Source organism: Chiloscyllium plagiosum, unplaced genomic scaffold, assembly GCF_037043375.1.
Source record: "Chiloscyllium plagiosum isolate Xiang-an unplaced genomic scaffold, Cpla_swu_hap1 HiC_scaffold_49, whole genome shotgun sequence".
NCBI classification, from domain to species: domain Eukaryota; kingdom Metazoa; phylum Chordata; class Chondrichthyes; order Orectolobiformes; family Hemiscylliidae; genus Chiloscyllium; species Chiloscyllium plagiosum.
In genome coordinates, this window is record NW_028270187.1 from 7,701,848 (window position 1) to 7,719,517 (window position 17,670).

The following is a 17,670-nucleotide window of genomic DNA, read 5'->3' on the forward strand; positions in this document are numbered from 1 at the left end:
TGCACCCCAGAGTGATTTTCAGCCCATTTGGACATTGTTTGAATGCTGTTCGAAGTTGCTAACCACCTCAATAACTTACCTGTGTTGCCGGGAACTGTTGGAAGAATAAGCTGGAGAAAATAAGAGAAAAAGAACATGGGAAAGTTTTACTGTAAATATTCAGCTTCACCTGCTTGCAAATGAATCTGACTGATTTGACTGCTGTGCAAGCAACAATTATTCCAATTTTAACCTTTAGTTTATATCTGTGCTGACCACTCCTCTGAACACAACACATTACTTTGTATGTCTCCCCACGTAATTTCATCTGCCACTTGTTCAGCCTGTCCACATCCTCACAAAGCACATTCCCACATAGTGTTTTATTATTTGTTTTTAAATTCACTTGTGGAAATCACTGTCTGAGCCGAGAATTTATTATCCATCCCTCGTTAGCCCCTTGAGAGGGAGGTAGTGAGATGACTTCTTGAACCACTGCAGCCCCTGTGCTGTAGGTAGACTCTCAATACCATTAGAAGGAATTTCAGGACGTTGACCCAGCAACACTAAATGAACACTATATTTCCAAGTTGGGATGGTGAGTGGCTCAGGGGGAAACTTGCAGGAGGTGGTATTCTCATGTATCTGCTGTCCTTGCCCTTCGATTTGGAAGTGATTGTGGGTTTGGAATGTGTTGCCTGAGGACCTTTGAATTTCTGCAGTGCATCTCATAGATGGTACACACTGCTGCTACTGAGTATCAGTGGTGGTGGGAGTGGATGTTTGTGGATGCGGTGCCAATCAAGTATGTGCTGTGTTGCCTCTGGATGGTGTTTGGCTTCTCAAGTGTTGTCTACAAGATACAATGCAGAAGTGAGTAAGTGAGTGTGTATGTGCGTGTCAATGAGAACGTGTGTGTCTCTCTCTCTCTCACACACACACACCTTCATACTCTGACTCACACTAGCAGTCATACTCTCCCATACACACATCCTAATACACTCTCTGTGAGCAACATTAATTTGAAACCCAAATTGAGTCCCGACTGAAGAAGGATCACCAGCATTACCTGCCAGAGTGTCTCACCCACCATGTTTCCTGGTCTGGAGTTTAATGGGAAGCATTGTGAGGAAAGAAAGGATCAGAAACATTGGGACAATGAGTACTGCCACCTCAACACTGTGTTGCTGTGCTGGATTCAGAGAGGGATTTCCTGTCAATAACATCATTCCTTCAGCAAACACCAACCCTAGTGTTCCCTGTTGCCCTGACCCCTTGCCAACACCCGTCCATTTGGAGGGAAACCCTTGTGTCTGCGAAATTCACTCAAACCCTCACCATCACAGTGACATCACTGTTTCTGTGCAGCCTGTCCCATTAACAAGATCCCACCAATCCAACCCAGACTGTTCGATTCTAAACTAAAAAAAAAATCACTCTGCATCCACACTCTCAAGTGTCAACTAGAAATTATTGATCCTCATTTTCAAGGCCTACATATATTGAAGCAAAACTTCCCTTTGACCAAAACCTGTCAGCGGCAACTGGGCCACAGAGAAATATCAAAAATATCATTGTGAGGAGGCCATTCGGCCCTCCAACCCGCTCCGCCCATTCAATGGGATCACCCAACTTGGTCCCGTGTCTCACCGCACTCTCCCTTTAGCCCCTAAGAACTCTATCCAACTCCTTGCTGAACAACATTCAGTGTTCTGGCCCTGACTGCTTTCTGTGGCAGAGAATTCCACAGGTTCCCCACTCTCTGGGTGGAAACATTTCTCCCCATCTCAGTGCTGCCCCATCTCCTTTAGACTGTGACCCCCTCATTCTGGACTCTCTGCCCAGTCACCAGGAACACCCTCCCTGTGTTTACTGTCTCGTCTATGTTCAAATTTATAGATTTCTATTACATTCCGCTATAATTCTTCTAAACTCCAGTGAATATCATAACCAATCTAGTCCCTCTCCATCTGTCAGTCCTGCCATCCCAGGAAAGATTCTGGGCAAACTTTGCTGTACTCCCTCCACAGGCACAATGTTGTTCAACAGATAAGGGAACCCCAAATTGCACACAGGAATCCAGTGTGTGGTCTCAACCTGTACAATTGTAGCAAGCCACCCCTGTTCCTGGACTTGAATCCTCTCACTATGAAGATCTCCCTTATCTGAGAAAGAATGTTTTTCTCTCTCGCGCTCTCTCTCTACACAGCTGCTGCCAGACCTGAGTTTTTCCAGCACTTTCTGTAACATTAAGTCTGTCTCTCTCCACAGATGTTGCCAGACCTGCTGAGTTTCTGAAGCAATTTTTTTAAAAAAAATGAGTGTTCATGTCAAGTCTTCAGCTGGACCCCAGTGAAGAACGAGCACAGATCGCGAATGAAGAATGGATTACCTGGCACTGTGAGGTCGATGGAATTACTAGTCACATTAAATATCATTCCACTGGGACCCCTGTTGATCATGATGTACTGGTATCGGCCTTGGTGCTGGGACTGGGAGGATTCAATGGCCAGCTCTGTCCTGTCTGAGCTAGTGTTGTCATTCCCACTGGCATTGTTTAAGGCTTTCTGTTGAAAGTAGAGTCCAGTACCTTGGCTCAATACACACTCTAGAAAGGGATGACTCCCAGTCAGAACCTCAGTTTTATTGGCTCTGGGGGGTGAGGAAAGCCCCAGCAACAGGAACAAAACAAGATTAAGAGGAAATAAAAGATCAAATGCTGAAATTGTCTCTTTTCTCATGGATGTTATCGTCAATGACAGGATAATAATTGATAGAAAGGAGAAATAAAACAAGCGAAATTTCAGATCATTGTAAAGTCTCCCTGTGTTGTAAAATCTACACTTTGAAAAAATTGTGTTAACTATGCATGGCCAAATGGTACATCATCCAGCCATTGCCTTTTGATGTTCAATGGTGTTGCCATTAGTGTACCCACCCCCTGCAGTGACAACATCCTGGGGGTTACTGTCACTGTCCCCACCCCCCCTGCACTATCAACATCCTGAGGGTTACCGTCACTGTCCCAACCCTCCTGCACTATCAACTTCCTGAGGGTTACCGTCTCATTGTCCCCACCCTCCTGCACTATCAACATCCTGAGGGTTACCGTCACTGTCCCCACCCTCCAGCACTATCAACATCCTGAGGGTTACCGTCACTGTCCCCACCCTCCTGCACTATCAACATCCTGAGGGTTACCGTCACTGTCCCAAACCTCCTGCACTATCAACATCCTGAGGGTTACCTTCACTGTCCCCACCCTCCTGCACTATCAACATCCTGAGGGTTACCGTCACTGTCCCAACCCTCCTGCACTATCAACATACTGGGAGTTACCGTAACTGTCCCCACCCCACTCCACTGCACTGCACTATCAACATCCTGTGGGTTAATGTCATTGGCCCCATCCCCACTATCTACATGCAGGAGGTTACCGTCACTGTCCCCACACCCACTATCAACATTCTGAATGTTTCCGTCCTGAGGGTTACTGTCACTCCCCACCCCACCCACTATCAACATCCTAGGGGTTACCATCACTGTCCCCAACCTGACCCTACTATGAACATCTTTGGCGTTACCATCAGCCTCCTCAGCTTGTATTGTCTAAGCTTTTACCATTCTCTGATGGATTGCTTAACAAAGGATTGTAGAGTCAGAGGTCTACAGCACAGAAACAGGACCTTTAGCCGACTGAATCCATGTCAGTCAAAAGCAACCAACTCTCTATTCTCTAATACCATTTTCCCAGTCTCAGGGTAATACAGCATGGAAATAGGCCCATCAGCCCCAACGCATCTACGCTGACCAGGTCTCCCAAACGAAAGAGTCCCATTTGTTTGCATTTAGCCCAAATCCGTCTAAACCTTTCCTATCCATGTATCTTTCCAAATCTCTTTTAGAGGTTGTTAATGTACCCGATTCCACCACTTACTCTGGCAACTCATTCCAAATATGCACCACCATCTGTGTGAAAAACTTACCCCTCAGGTCACTTTTCAATCTTTCCCCTCTCACCTTAAATCCCTTTCACCCTCTAGGTTTGGACTCCCCCACCCTTCGGAAAAGACAATAGCTATTTACCTTAACCAAGCCCCTATAAGAAAATACAAGTGAAATGTCAAGGTCCACTTAATCTGATTTTAGCCTTGGCATCACAAGTGCACACCCACGTCTTTCTTCATTGTGATGAGGATTTCTGCCTCTCCCACCCTTACAGGCAGTGGGTTCCAGATTCCCCACCAGCCTCTGGGAGAAAATGTTTTCCATCACATCCCCCTCAAAACCTCCTGGCCCTTACCTTCAATCTCTGCCTCTTCCCTCCGTCAAGGGGAAAATGTTTCTTCCTGTCTATCCTATCTACCCTATTCATCATTTCATACATCTCAATCACGTCACCAGACTCTCCATCTCCTCTGCTCTAAGGAAAACAACCCTAGTCTGTCCAGTCTCTCTCCATCACTGAAACTCTCCAACCCCCAAGGTAACATCCAGGTAAATCTCCCTCTGCATGCTCCCCCAGTGCTATCACATTTCTCTGATAATGTGGATTTGTATAGAGTTGGTTAGACACTCACAGATCAGTGAAACAGCGAGGAATTTGCTGTTCAGGAGAGACCCTGCCTGCTGGTTAGAAACAGCAGAGTGCTAACTGCCATCTTGATTTTTGCTGATGTTGATGATTGTGTGTACAGTCCTGCTGTAGTTGGAGTATTCCCAGTAAATCTCCTCACCATCCTTGTACAAAATATATTGAAATGGGATCAAACCAAGCAGTTTAACGTACTGTCTCCCTCCACTACGTCAATTCCAGATGGGCACTGGCCTGAGACAGATGCCTGTGATTAAACAAAACGGTTAGGCACTTTTCTAAGGCAGGAGTTGTTGTTGTGTTCAGCAATAAATAGTACTCCCACCATACAGTCAGAGAGAGTTACAGAGTCAGAGAGAGTCAGAGGGTCATAGAGAGGCAGGGAGAAACAAGGATACACAGAGACATAGTTACAAAGAAACATATTCAGAGAGAGAGACATAGACAGACACAAGATCACAGAGTCATCGAGATTAATCGACATAGAGCTAAAGTCATGGATAGTCAAACAGTTACAGAGAGAGATAGATGCACAGATAGGGAAATGGAGAGAGATCTCGCGGTTTATACAAGATGCCTCACTGGGAGGGGGAATCTCTCCTGTCCCCCTCCACCCCCCAATAACCACCATCCTGACCCTCGGGAACGGGACATGTTGACACAGTCCGCTCTCCCTCGGCGCTTTTCCTTCCCGCGTGGCCCCGGCGCCATTTTAGCTTCAGGCCCCGCGCGAGATGGCGGTTAACGGCCGCCTCGTGCCCCAAGTGACCGTTAGCAGCTGCTTCAGGGGAAAGGCTCTTTAAAGGGACAACCCTTTCAGGAGAGAGAAACAACAGGGCCGGCTCCGGGACTCGCCAAACTCAATAATAATGACAAATACACACAGACAGAGAAGTGGGAGTGAACAAGAAATTGTGCGGCGGCACATCAAGACCAAAGGCCACTCTCCCGAAGGACGGCTGCCCCGGACTCGAAACGTTGACTCCGCTTTCTCTCTGTCTGTCTCTGGACAGATGCTGCCAGGCCTGAAACACAAACAAGGTCCTCGGGGGTGAGTCCGAGTTCAGGATCCTGTTAAGGTTCGGTTGGCAGATGGATGACAGTGTGGGAGGGTATGCAATGGGATTAGAAGAATAGAGGCGGAGACTGTTTCCTAAATGGGGAAAGGTTTCGGAAATCTGAAGCACAAAGGGAGTTGGGAGTCCGAGTTCAGGATTCTCTTCAGGTTAACAGGCAGGTTCAGTTGGCAGTTAGGAAGGCAAATGTAATGTTAGCATTTATTTCGAGAGGGTTACAGTACAAGAGCAGGGATGTACTGCTGAGGCTGTATAAGGCTCTGGTCAGACCACATTTGGAACATTGTGAACAGTTTTGGGCCCCCTATCTCAGGAAGGATGTGCTGAACTTGGAGAGAGTTTACAAGGAAGATCCCAGGGATGAAGAACTTGTCATATGAGGAGAGATTGAGGACTCTGAGTCTGGACTCAATGGAGTTTAGAAGGATAAGGGAGAATCTGATTGAAACTCGGAGAATACTGAAACGCCCAGATGGAGTGGACATGGAGAGATGAGGACACGAAGGCACAGTCTCAGCATGAAGGGATGTCCCTTTTGAACTGAGATGAGGAATAATTTATTCAGCCAGACGGTGGGGAATCTGTGGAACTCATTGCTGCAAAAGGCTGTGGAGTTCAAGTCGTTGAATGTGTTTAAGACAGAAATGGATAATTTCTTGTTTTGTAAGGGAATCAAGAGTTACAGGAGATTGCAGGGGAATAGGTTGAGAAACATGTCAGTCTCAATCAAATAGCAAAACAAGTTTTATTGGCTGAATGACCTAAAATTGGTGCTATATCATAGTCTTATGCTCTGCTGGGTTACAGTCTGGAATCTAATGGAGTATTTGGGGTAGTTTATATACAGGGTAACTGTACCAGAGAGTGCAAGACAGATGGGAAAATGATTGAGGGGCTCGGATGGTTTACATATAGATGCTGGGGAGAGAGTTACAGACTGCAATCTAATTGAAAGGTTCAGCGTAGTTTATATAGAGATATCCAGAAATAAGATACAAACTGGAATCTAATCACTGATTCGATGTGATTTTTTACATGGAATAGCAGATATCTGGGACTGAGATACGGATTGGAATCTTAAGTGGGGTTCCAGACGTTTTACTATGGAATAACAGATCCCCAGGGTGAATTGCCAACTGGAATCTAATTGAGGCATTTCGGCGTGGTTTATGCTTAGAATAACAGAAGCAGGGGAATTGAATTACAGATTGGAATTTAATTGAGAGGTTTAAGTTGGTTTACGTTTTGAAAAATCGATACTGAGGAGTGAGTTACATGCTAAAATCTTTTTGAGAAATTCGGTGTTGTTAACATGATTGAATTTCGGATTCAAATCCGATCGAAGTTTCAGAGTGGTAATACATGGAATAACATATACTTAGGAATTAGGTATCATCTGGAATCTTATCAAGTCGATAGAGGTGGTCTATATATAGGATATGAGATATTCAGTAGTGACTCAAATCAAGGGGATCGGGAGGTTTGCATGTAGAATAACAGATAACTGGGAGTGACTTACAGACTGGAATCTCATTGGCAGGGTGGGATGCATGTGATTCATATACAGAAAAACCAGATAGGAGAGGGGCAAAAACAGGGGACAATGTAGCCACCATGAACAAATCCAAAAATGATGAATGAGAAAGTTTCCAAGTGCTCTGAAAGAAGGGAGAGAAACAAGCAGACACTCACACAGTCAGGGACAGACAGAAGAATATTTTGATTTCCAAATGGCATCAGATTGAGAAGGCATCATAAGGTGACTGTGAAACACTGAACAAATAACAGGAAATTAATCTGTTTGTGCTGGAAAAGCACAGCTGGTCAGGCAGCATCCGAGGAGCAGGAGAATCGACGTTTTGGGCATAAGCCCTCCATCAGGAATGAGGTTAAAGCATCAGATTATTGTAAGTCTGCACTGCAAAATTAAAATTGACCTGGGATCAATTCCTTTTGCAGTTCCAAAACTGATATGACCCTTTAGAAGTAATTATCTGCATTACATTAGTGATTTTCCACTTGCATACATTAAGCTACATCCCCATTTGCTTTCCCCATTCACTGAAAAATGAATTTCATTTTATAATTTCAGTACCATAATGGTTATGATGTTGCCTATCTGGTACTGTCTCATTTATCTTGAGTCCAGTGGAAATACAATGAAACCAACAAACATATGAAGTTGCATCCAATAACTTTGTTGATTTTATTCTCAAACAACAACATTTTGAAATCGCAGTGGGTCAGTGTGGTATTTAGTAAACTGTTGATTTTGGAACAAACCTAGCCACACAGGATTCAAATTCTGCGACAGACCCTGAACAAGGTGGCACACCTAGAAAGTAGAGGGGATGATGGACTTTCAGGGGAAATGTAGTTTTGTGTACTGAGACTGGCTCTAATGTAGCAAGGGGTCAGTAACTTTCCAAGTGATCGATTGTGGTAGGGGACTCTCTAGTCAGAGGCCAACACAGACGTTTCTGTGGCTGACAGTGAGAAATCAGAATGCAGTGTTGACTCTCCGAGCCAGGATTAAGGGTATCTCTGTGAGAGTGCAGAATATTCTCAAAGGGGAGAGGGACAAGAAGGAGGTCATTGTACACATTGGAACTAATGACATAGGAAGGGAAAAGGATGAGACTGAAGGGCGAATATAGGAAATTAGGCAGGAATTAAAAAAGAATGTCCTTGAGGTTAGTATGAGCTAGTGAAGATAGGCATAGGAGAATAGAGCAGATGAATGTGTGGCTGAGGAGCTGGTGCAGGGGAGAAGGGTTCACATTGTTGGGTTATTGGAATCTCTTCTGATGTAGAAATACCTGTATCAGAAGGACAGATTATACCTGAATTGGAATGTGACTAATACACTGGCAGAGATATTTGTGGGAGCTGCTGGGGAGGATGAAAAGGAATATGATGGGGTGGGGGTGGGACCCAGGAAGATAGTGAGGAAAGGGGTCAATCTAAAACAGGTACAGTTGGGAAAAGGAGCCATTCAAACAGTCAGGGCAGGCAGGAACAAAGCAGAGATTGAGATAAGACTGATAATTAAACTGCATTTGTTTCAATGCAAGAGGCCTAACAGGTAAGGCAGATGAACTCCAAGCATTTTAGAAACATGGGATTTGTATATCATAGCAATTACAAAGATGTCGTTCAGAATGCACAGGACTGGCAGCTTAACATTTCAGGATACAAATTGTAAAGGAGGGATAGAAAGGGGGACAAGAGAGAAAGCGGGGTGGTGTTTTTGAGAAGGAATAACACTATGGCTGTACTGAGGGAGGACATTCCTAGGAAGACATTCTGGGAAATTATTTGCGCGGAAATGAGCAATAAGAAAGAGACGATCACTTAATTGGGATTGTACTATCGACCCCCACCCCCCACAGTCATCAGTGGGAAATTGAGAAACAAAGTTGTAAGGAGATCACACTTATCTGTAAGAATAATAAGGTGGTTATGGTAGGGGATTTTAACTTTCCAAACATAGACTAGGACTCCCATCATGCTAAGGGTTTAGATGGAGAGGAATTTGTTAACTGTGTGCAAGAAAACTTTCTAATTTGGTAGGTGGGTGTACCTACAAGAGAAGGTGCAAGATTTGACCTACTCTTGGGAAATAAGGCAGGGCAAGTGACTGAAATGTCAGTGGGGGTGAACTCAGGGCCTAGTGACCGGGGATGGCTCAGTGGTTAGCACTGCTGCCTCACAGCACCAAGTACCAGTCTGATTCCAGTCTCGGATGACTATGTGGAGTTTGCATGTTCTCCCTGTTTCTGCATTGATTTCCTCCAGGTGCTCCGGTTTCCTCCCACATCAAAAGATGTGCAGATTAGGTGAATTGGCCATGCTGAATTGCCTGTAGTGTTCAGGGATGTGTAAGATAGGTGCATTACTCTACATTTTCCTGACTAATAGCATAGGGGAATGGGTCTGGTTGGATACACTTTGGAGGGTCAGTGTGGACCTGTGGGGCTGAAGGGCCTGTTTCCACACTGTAGGCATTCTACGTTAATTCTATTTGTTTTCAAATAGTGATGGAAAAGGATAGACTGGATCTAAAAACTAAAGTTCTAAATTGGAGGAAGGTGAATCTTGACAGTATTAGGCAAGAAGATTAAAAGGTTGGTTGGGAGCGGATATTTGCAGGAAAATGTGAAGCCTTCAAAATGAGATAACAAGAGACCAGACACAGTGTGTTCCTGTTAGGGTGAAAGGCAAGACTGGTAGTTGTAAGGAATGCTGGATGACCAGAGAAATTAAAATTTTTATCAAGGAAAATAAAGAAACATGTGTCAGGCATGGACAGCAGAGATCTATCCTGAGAAGTATATAAAGGCAGTATACTACTTAAGAGGGAAATCAGGAGGGCAAAAATGGGACATAGTTTTGGCAAATACAGTTAAGGAGAATCGAAAGAGATTTCATCAATACATTGAGAACAAAATTTTAACAAGGCAGAGAATATGGCACCACAAAGATCAAGGCAGTATGTGTGGAACCGCAGGAGATGGGGGAGATAATAAATGAGCATTTATCAGTGTTTACTGTAGAAGAGGACATGGAAGATGTAGAATGTGTGGAAATTGAAGGGGACATCTTGGAAAAAGTTCATATTACATATGAAAAGGTGTTAATGTCCTAAAACGCATAAAGGTGGATAAATCTCCAGATTTGATAAGGTTTACCCTAGAACTCTATTTGCATCATCAATAGTCACCAGTGAGGTTCCGGAAGACTGGAGGTTGGCTAATGTGATGCCATTATTTGAGAAAGGTGGTAAAGAAAAGCTAAGGAAGTAAAGAGAGTGAGCCTGACATTAATGGTGGACAAGTAGTTGGAGGGTATCCTGATGGACAGGATTTATATGTATTTGCAAAGAGCAGGACTGATCAGGGATAGTCAACATCGCTTTGTGCGTGGGAAGTCATGTCTCACTAACTTGATTTAAAAGTCACACAACACTAGGTTATAGTCCAACAGGTTTATGTGGAAGCACTAGCTTTCGCAGCGCCGTTCCTTCATCACGTGGTTGTGGAGGTGAAAACCATGCTCACAGAATTTATAGCCAAAGGAGTCCAGTGTCAGGGAGATGTGGTACAGTAAACAATTTTAGGATAAAACTTTCATCTTTCATAATGGAATATGCTGATTTCTGTTTTTGATTTGTAAATTCCAGAAATTCTTTTAAATTCTCAAGATAGCTCTTCTTTTTAAACAAAGGTGTGAAGTCTGTCTGTGTCCCAATAGTTTTGCAATATTTTACATGGCTTCATACAGTTTTTGAGCAAACTAAAATATAATTCTGTAAGCTATCTCAGACTGACACACCCTCTGTATAGTTTTGCAGAGTTTTATTTTTCAAAAAACATATTCTCCTGGTTTTGTGTGATTTGTAACTTTGTGCACCCCAGTCCAACATTGGCACCTCCAAGTCATAATTTGATCGAGTTATTTAGAAGAAGTAACAAAGAAGATTTATGAGGGAAGAGTGATGGATCTGATCTCAATGGGCCTCAGTAAGGTGTTCAACAAGTTTCCTCACAGTGGACTAGTTAGCAAGGATAGATCACATGGAATAAAGGGAGGCATGAGCAGGGAGAACTAGCCATTTGAATACAGAACTGGCTTGAAGATAGATGATAGAGGGTCGTGGTGGAGAGTTGCTTTTCAGACTGGAGGCCTGCGACCAGTGGTGTGCCACAAGGATTGGTGCTGGGTTCTCTGCTTTTCATTGTTTATGTAAATTATTTGAATATGAACATAGGATGCATGGTTCGTAAATTTTCAGATCGTACGAAAACTGGAGGTGTAGTGGACAGTGAAAAAGGTTATCTCAGTAAAAGTGGATCATGATCAGATTGGTGAATGGGCCAAGGAGTGACAGATGGAGTTTAATTTAGGTAAATAAGACGTGCTGTATTTTGGAAAGGCAAATCAGGGCAGGATTTATACACTTAATGGTAAGGTCCTAGGGAGTGTTACTGAACAGAGTTCTTAGAGTGCAGGTTCGTATTTCCTTAAGCTGGTAGATAGAATAGTGAAGAAGGAGTTTGGTATGCTTTTACTTTTGGTCGAAGCATTGATTGTAGGAGAAAGTGAGGACTGCAGATGCTGGAGATCAGAGTCTAAAAGTGGGGCACTGGAAAAGCACAGCAAGTCAGACAGCATTTGATGAGCAGGAGAGTTGACGTGGCGGGCATAAGTCCTTCATCAGAAATGTAATCCCTGATGAAGGGCTTATGCTTGAAACATCGGCTGTCCTGCTCCTCTGTTGCTATCTAACCTGCTGTGCGTTTCCAGCACCACACATTGAGTATAGAAGTTCAGAGATCATCTTGAGGACATTGGTTAGGCCACGTTAGGAATATTGATTGCAATTCCGGTGCCCTCGCTAGGGAAGGATGTTGTGTAGCTTGAAAGATTTCAGAAATGATTGACAAAGATGTTGCCATGGTTGAAGGTTTTGAGCTATAGGGAGTCTCTGGGGCTGTTTTCGATGGAGCATCGGAAGAGCAGGTGACCTCAGAATTTTTTTAAATCATGAGGGGCATGGAAACCGTAAGTAAACATAGTCTTTTCCCTGGGATAGGGGAGTCCAGAACTAGAAGGCATGGGGTTACAGTGAGAGGAGAAAGATTTAAAAGGGTCCTAAGGGGCAATTTTTCATGTAGACGATGGTGCATTTCTGGCATAAGTTGCCAGAGGAAGTGGTGGAGGCTGGTATAATTACAACATTTAAAAGGCATTTAAATGGGTATATGATAGGAAGGGTTTAGAGGGATATGGGCTAAGTGCTAGCAAATTGGATTAGATTAATTTAGGATATCTTGTCAATATGGACAAGTTGGATAGAAGGGTCTGATTCTGTGCTGCACCATCTCTACGACTATGACCTAGAAGCCAGTCACTGAGCTATTTCAGTTTTTGTACATTTGTGTCTCTCCGATATCAAGCTTGCAAAGTAAAGCAGACATTGCTGAAGTGTTCCATTGACTCAGGCCTTTTCTGTAAACGACTTCTGGAATTTATCATCTGTCTCCCTTCCCTACCTTTGGGACAAGAATTCAATTTTTTTACAATGCAGGAATGTATGAATGAAAAAGGATCTCTCTCTCTCTCTTCCCTCCCCCATTAACCTGTTTCTTGGACCAAAGTGTCTGTTTCTGTTTTGCATGGTTCTATACTAACCAGCAGTCCATTGTGGCATTGGTCCCAAATGTGAGAATTTAGAATTGCGTGAAGATGTGAACCCACAGCTTTGGACAGAAGACCTCCTGCCTTCTAACCCCTAAGGGTTCGGGATACAATCACAGAATTTGGAATCAATCGTGCTCGAGAGTGAGAGAGAAATCAGACACCATTTCTCTGACATGAAGTGCCCGTGTTAATTTGGTCCATTCTTTTCTTCAGTTGACGATGACAAATGAAGACAAGTCATGCCCACCACCTGAAGGAACTTCTATTCTTCACCAATAGAGGCAGCAGAGTTCTGTGACTAGCTCCTCCGAATGTTCTGATAGATAGACGAGCGACTATCTTCTTGCCTTCCGGCTTACGTCTTGGTCCCTTGTCCTTTCAAGGTCCATTAACGACGCGTAAGTCACGTGACTGTCAGCCTCCCTCTGCAAGGGAACATACAATATCTTAATCCAAGGCTCGTTGCATTTTCTGACCAATTTTGTAATTGCACTTCAACAAACGGTCTGAAGGACGGAGCAAGTGGGAGCAGGAGTAGGTCACCCGGCCCCTCCAATTCAGTCTCCCTTTTCCTACTTTCTCTCTTTAGCCCCTAAGTACTCTATCCCAATCTTCCTTGAACAATATTCAATGTTCTCATCATGACCGCTTTCTGTGGTAGAGAATTTCACAGGCTCCCCACTTTATGGGTGAAGACATTTTCTGCCCATCGCATCCCTATACCCTTTCTCCTTTCAACTATAACTCATTTGTTTTGAACTCTTCTCCCTTACCTCCCTTCTCCCCTCCTTCCTGCTTTGACCGTGTTAGAATTCATAGGTTTCCTCCCACCCCAATTCTTCTAAACTTGAGTAAATATAATCCTAACTAATTCCGTATCTCCTCATCTGTCAGTCCTGCCATCTCAGGAATCAGTCTGAGGCAGTGAAGAAGGCAGTTATTTTAGTTTAAAAAGTAGAGCGGGGATGAACCAATCAGTCTAAAGATTACATTTCCACTTTGAGACCCAACCACCCCGCTGTGGGCCTGGAGTCACATAGAGACATAGTCATACAGCATTGAAACAGACCCTTCAGTCCAAACAGTCCATACCGAACATAATCCCAAATTAAACTGGTTCTAACTGCCTGAGGTTGGCCTATGATCTTGCATGATCTTACCTAAACATCTTTTAAACATTGTAATTGTATCCGTATCCACCACTTATTCTGAAAGTTCATTCCACACACAGACCACTTCATAAGAAAAATTGCCAGTTACGCCTTTATAAAATCTCTCTCGTCTCACCTTAAATCTTCCATTCTCGACAACATCCAGGTAAATCTCTTCCAAACTCTCTCCAACTTAATAATATCCTTCCTATAACAAGGAGTCAGAATTGGACACAGTACTCTAGAACAGGTTTCACCACCGTCATGTTCAACCTCAATAGGACATCCCAATATCTAGAATCAAAAGTCTGAGCAATAAAGGCAAGTTTGCAAAATGCCTTCTTAATCACCCTATCTATCTTAAGAGAACTTCTGCAAACTTCAGAGAATTATGTACCTGAACTTCTAGGTTTCTCTGTTCCACAAGACCACTGATGGCTCTACTTCTAATTGTATAGTTCCTGTCTTTGTTTGTTTTACCAAAATGCATGACTTCACATTTATCCAAATTAGATACCATCTGCGACTTTCAGCCCATTGTCCCAATTGGTCAAGATTTCTTTGTAATCTTCGATAACCTTCTTCATTATCCACTATACGACTAATCCTGATGTTCTCTGCAAACTTACTAAACATGCTTTCCATTTTCTCATCTAAATCATTTATATATAAATGACAAACAAAAGTGGATCCAGACCTCCAAGACACTGAAGCTTTCCATGAAACTACTTAAAATTCAGGATTATGGACCTTAAACGATCAGGGGAGCTTACTATCAATCTTGAAAAGTGGCAACTTGTCAGTCCAGCTGCATCACAATGCGAGTCTGAACACCTTAGTGATGAGTCAGAGCAGCAATGGAGAAAGAAAAGGAAGCATATCCTGCACCAGATCCCACTACCTATACAGAGAATCTGCCAGTTCAGTTGCATAAAGAGCAACAGCAAAAACGTATTATCTTGAGTAGATGACATCCTTGCATTGAGGGAGAGCTGATGACACTTTGGTGATGATTGGGCCCAGTTGCTACAAATGTCCTGATCTCAGCTGTCTACAAAACACTTGGCGACAGGGATTGTTCTGCAAAAGTGTTAGTTGCATAAAGCTTGCAGTAGCTGTAAAGATCAAATAGTCACTGTCCGCTCTTGTTTATATTTCTCAAGCGAGGATCTCCGAGCCCTTATGGCTACTCCTTGCAGTGTGTCCACTCTTGCATTGCAGCCATTCAGTAGGTTTACACATTATGATAGTATTCTGTTGACTGGTCTTTTGTCAGTAGTGGAACACAAAGCATTAGAGAACAAATAACTCAGGAAAGCCAGACTGGGTACAGGTTTCCTTCCGTGAAGCTAATTTTTCTTTAAAAATATACACTCATAGGACGCAGGTGTGAGTGGCTGGGTTAACATTTATCACCCAACTGTAATTGCCAATAGGACAGTTAAGAGTCAGTCACATTGTTGTGTGGTCTGGAGTTATATGTAGGCCAGATTGGGTAAAGATGACATATTTTCTTCCTGAAAGGACATTAGTACCCAGATGGAGCTCTCTCCTGTCAATGGTCCTCATTAGACTCTAAATCCAAGACTTTTATTGAACTCAAATTCACCCCTTCACCATGCAGGATTTGCACCTCCGTCACTGGAACATCACCTGGGAATCCGGATTAATAGTCTAACATTAATACCATTCAACCATGACCTCCATTTGCTAGATCAGAGAGCTAGTTGGGTGTTCATAACATGGTTCATTTGATCAGATCCACTTTTAATGATTAACTAACATATGACACAGAACCACATCTATTAAATTGATGTCAGTACTTAATATTTAAATGGTGAAAGACTGCGTAAAGCTGTGGACCTAAGCATTTGGGAGTCCTGGTCCGTGAATCCCAAAACCGAAGCTAGTGTCCAAGTTAAGCAGGTCATAATAGTCTATATTTCAAAGGGAATGGAATATAAAAGTCAGGAGATTTTGTTTAAACTATACAAGACACTAGATAGATCACATCTGTGATATAGTGATCAGTTTTGGGCCTCCGTATCTAAGGAGAGATAGACTAGGCATTGGAGGCAATCCAGAGAAGCTGATCTGGTGTACGGAGAGACTGTGTTGAGGAAGAGGTTGAGTAGGTGTAGCCTAACCACATTTGGTGTTGAGAAGAAAGATAGGCGACCCTATTGAAGATTCTCAAATAGCTTGATTTGAGGGGAGATGCAGAGAGAGGTTTCTCCCTGTGTGGAAGAGTCTGGGACCAGAGGGGCATCATTTCAGAATGTGGCAGGCCGCAGGAGGGGAAGGGGAGTTTGTTGCCCATTGAAGATGGAGATGAGGAGGAGTTTCTTTTTTTTCCAGGGGAGAGTGTCTGTGGACTTCTTTACTGCAGAAGGCTATCGAGGCTCGGTTGTGAAGTATATTCAAGGCTGAGATTTTTAATCAGGAAGAGGAATTGTGGGTTATGGGATGAAAGTGAAGTTGAGAATGATCAAATCAGCTGCATTCAGCGGAGCAGACATTGTGGATTGAATGGCCTACTACCGCTCCTAAACATGATTATTTTAATGGACTTGGTGAGGGATAATGCACCTAAGATGTAGACACTAAGTTGCAGGATCCTATAAGCACTGAAAGTCCCAGGATGCTAGTCCACAGATCCCTGAAGGTGGCAGGACAGGCTAATGGTTAAGAAGGCATTCAGGACACTTGCCTGTACCAGTTGAGGCATAGATTTTAAGAGCGGGTAGGTGATATCTGAGCTGGGCAGGACTTTGATGGGGCTACAGCTAGACTACTATGGGAAGGATGTGATTGTAGTGGAGGGGGTGCAGAGCAGATTCACGGTAATGTTGCCTGAGTGTCACATTTCAGCGATGAAGAGAGGTTGGATAAGCTCGGATTGTGCTCTTTGGAGCAGAGAAGGTTGAGGGGTGACCTGATAGAGGTGCATTAGACTGTGAGAGACACATTGCTTTACCCATTGGAAATGTGCCTTACAACTATCAGTAAGCAGGGGTCACAGATTTAAAGGTTAAAAGGGATTTGCGGAGAATGTTGTTCGTCCAGAGGATGGTGGTCTATCTGGAACTCACTGCCTCTAAAAGTGGGAGCCAGCAGAAACCCTTGTTACATCAAAGAAGTATTTAGATGTATAACTGCATTGTCGTAGCCTCCAGGGGATAAGGGTGAAAGAGCTGGAAAGTGGGACTCTTGCTTTCAGATCCTTACTGATAAGAAACCCTTCTTGTCCTGTAAATGTCTATGAAATAACAAGAAGTTACTGATTCTCTTCTTGCCCTGATGTGACCTGGAAGAAACAACCAAAAAAAGATTTTAGTGCATAATAAGGCTAGGGATTGCATTTACCGTCTCCCTTGGGATTGTGTGTCAGTTAAGAAAATAGGTTGCAGGAGGAAAGGCGGCTGGGCGGTATATGTGCACAGATGACTGAAGGTGGCAGGACAGGGAGAGAGCGTGGTTACTAAAGCACACAGCATCCAAGAGCAGGAGGTGATGTTGAACTTGTACAAGGCACTTGCTGGACATCAGTGAGAATATGGCATGCAGTTGTGTTTGCCACATTATAGAAAAGATATGAATGCGTCTCAGTGAGTGAGGGAGCACCAAAGCAGTTTTGATTTGATTTATTGTTGTCACATGGACGCAA

At 43.5% G+C, this 17,670-nt stretch overlaps 1 pseudogene; it reads right to left on the reverse strand.

The window, feature by feature from the left end:
- The window catches only part of LOC148135461 (Fc receptor-like protein 4), a 451,279-nt pseudogene that overhangs the window by 578 nt on the left and 433,031 nt on the right, over positions 1-17,670 (reverse strand).